The following is a 2,160-nucleotide window of genomic DNA, read 5'->3' on the forward strand; positions in this document are numbered from 1 at the left end:
AAGGGAGTGGTGAATGTGACTTTGCGTGCCAACCCTTTAAGGGGGTACCTGGGTTTCTAACAGACTCCTGTCTCTTCCTGATGGTCAGAATCCCCATTGATTTTCACACCAGATGTTATGTAGGTGCCTCTTCTCACCTCTGGTGCTCTGGGCTGGGGAGTCTGGCCTGGGGTTGTGACCCCTTGCTCCTCAGGGGTAAGCTTTGTACCTAAGACGTCTCTCCAGACCCTTTTTGTGTCTCTAACCTTCCTACCAGTCTCCATGTGGCTTCTCTGTAAATCCTTGGATATAAGACTTTGCTTCAGCTGGCCTTCAGTTGGTTATTTAAGTTGACTGTTCTTTATTTTAGTTGTAATTCCTGTTTGGTCCTGGGAGGAAATAAGTATACTCTCCACCTACTCTACCACCATCTTGGATCTTGTCTTAAATGTATTTTAAATATTCACACAACATATCTACACATGTAATTTCAAAAAAAATGCAAATTATTTCAGCTGGTTAAATTTAGAGTACTTATAATAAAACCAATTCCACAGTGCTCTCTGGCACTATTCCCAGAACATCACCGTTTGATTGAGAATTGTTTAAACTTTAATTCATTTTAAGCCCTTCTTTCTCCCAATTCTGCTCCTCTTAGAAGGTCACATTTAAAATATTGACTGCAATTGCACTCACTCTCTTATTAAATCATGTATCTCAGCAGTTTGAATATTTTTCTGCTACCCGTTTGGATGTTTTTCCATCCACATGTAGAATGTGTGGTGAGATGGAAAGGATGCATTTATATGATTATGGGTATATTTCTGTGTTTTACCTTTTCTTTCCAAAAGCACCTGCTAGAAGTCCATTTCTCTTTTGTACCAATACCTGCTACTGTGTTCTCCTCTTATCTTTCCCTTTTCCTTTAAAACATTTAAGGTGATAGCAAAACACTCTTGCTAAACACCCCACCACCAAACTCTAGAAAAATAAACAAAGAAAAACAAATCAAAGTGTTCAGATTCCCTAAGTCAAACAAGTTCACTTTTTATAAACTCATAATTGTGCTGCTCTTTTGCCCCCCTAACTAGTGCTTCCCAATTATTCCCAAATTTTGTTCAGGCCAATTTTTGTTGGCTTTAGGAAGATAAAATGGAAACGATGGCTGCAGAGGCTGGAAGAAGGGCTTCAGACACGGCCTCCAGTGGATGTTCAAGCCAGATCTTGTATACAGAGCCTTTTACATGTGGCTTTTATCACTTTACTAGAGGCCTGGTGCACGAGATTTGTGCACTGAGGAGGGGGTCCTTCAGCCCAGACTGCGCCCTCTCACAGTCTGGGATCCCTTTCGTAGTCCAGGGCTTTCGCAACCTGGGACCCCTCACTCCTTACCGCTTGCCTGCAGCAGAGGCAGGAAAGGCTCCCACCACTGCTGTGCTCGCCAGCCATGAGCCCGACTTCTGGCTGAGTGGCATTCCCCCTGTGGGAGCACACTGACCACCAGGGAACAGCTCCTGCATTGAACATCTGCCCCCTGGTGGTCAGTGTGCATCATAGCGAGTGTTCTGCCTTTCAATTTGAATATTATGCTTTTATTATATAGGACTAGAGGCCCGGAGCACAAAAGTTTGTGCACTCGGGGGGGATTAGGGGGTCCCTCAGCCCAGCCTGTGCCCTCTCTCAGACTGGGACCCCTCAGGGAATGACCACCTGCTGACTTAGGCCCGCTCCCCAGGGGATTGGGCCTAAGATGGCAGTCAGACATCCCTTTGGCAGCCCAGCAGCCCTCGGGGGTTGTCCACTTGCCAGTGGGGAGCAGGCCTAAACTGCAGTCGGACATCCTTAGCGCCGCTGAGGAGGCAGGAGAGGCTCCCACCAACACCGCTGTACTGGCAGCCACCAGCCTGGCTTGTGGCTGAGCAGAGCTCCTCCATGTGGGAGCTCACTGACCACCAGAGGGCAGCTTCTGCAGACGCCCCCTCGTGGTCAGTGTGTGTCATAGTGATCAGTCATTCCCAGTCTTTCTGCTGTTAGGGTCAGTTTGCATATTACCCTTTTATTATATAGGATAGAGGCCTGGTGCACGGGTGGGGGCTGGCTGGTTTACCCTGAAGGGTGTCCCAGATCAGGGTGGGGGTCCCGCTTGGATGCCTGGCCAGCCTGGATAAGGGGAGGCCAGGG

The sequence above is a fragment of the Myotis davidii genome, unplaced genomic scaffold, assembly GCF_000327345.1.
Source record: "Myotis davidii unplaced genomic scaffold, ASM32734v1 scaffold1426, whole genome shotgun sequence".
In the NCBI taxonomy this organism is placed as follows: domain Eukaryota; kingdom Metazoa; phylum Chordata; class Mammalia; order Chiroptera; family Vespertilionidae; genus Myotis; species Myotis davidii.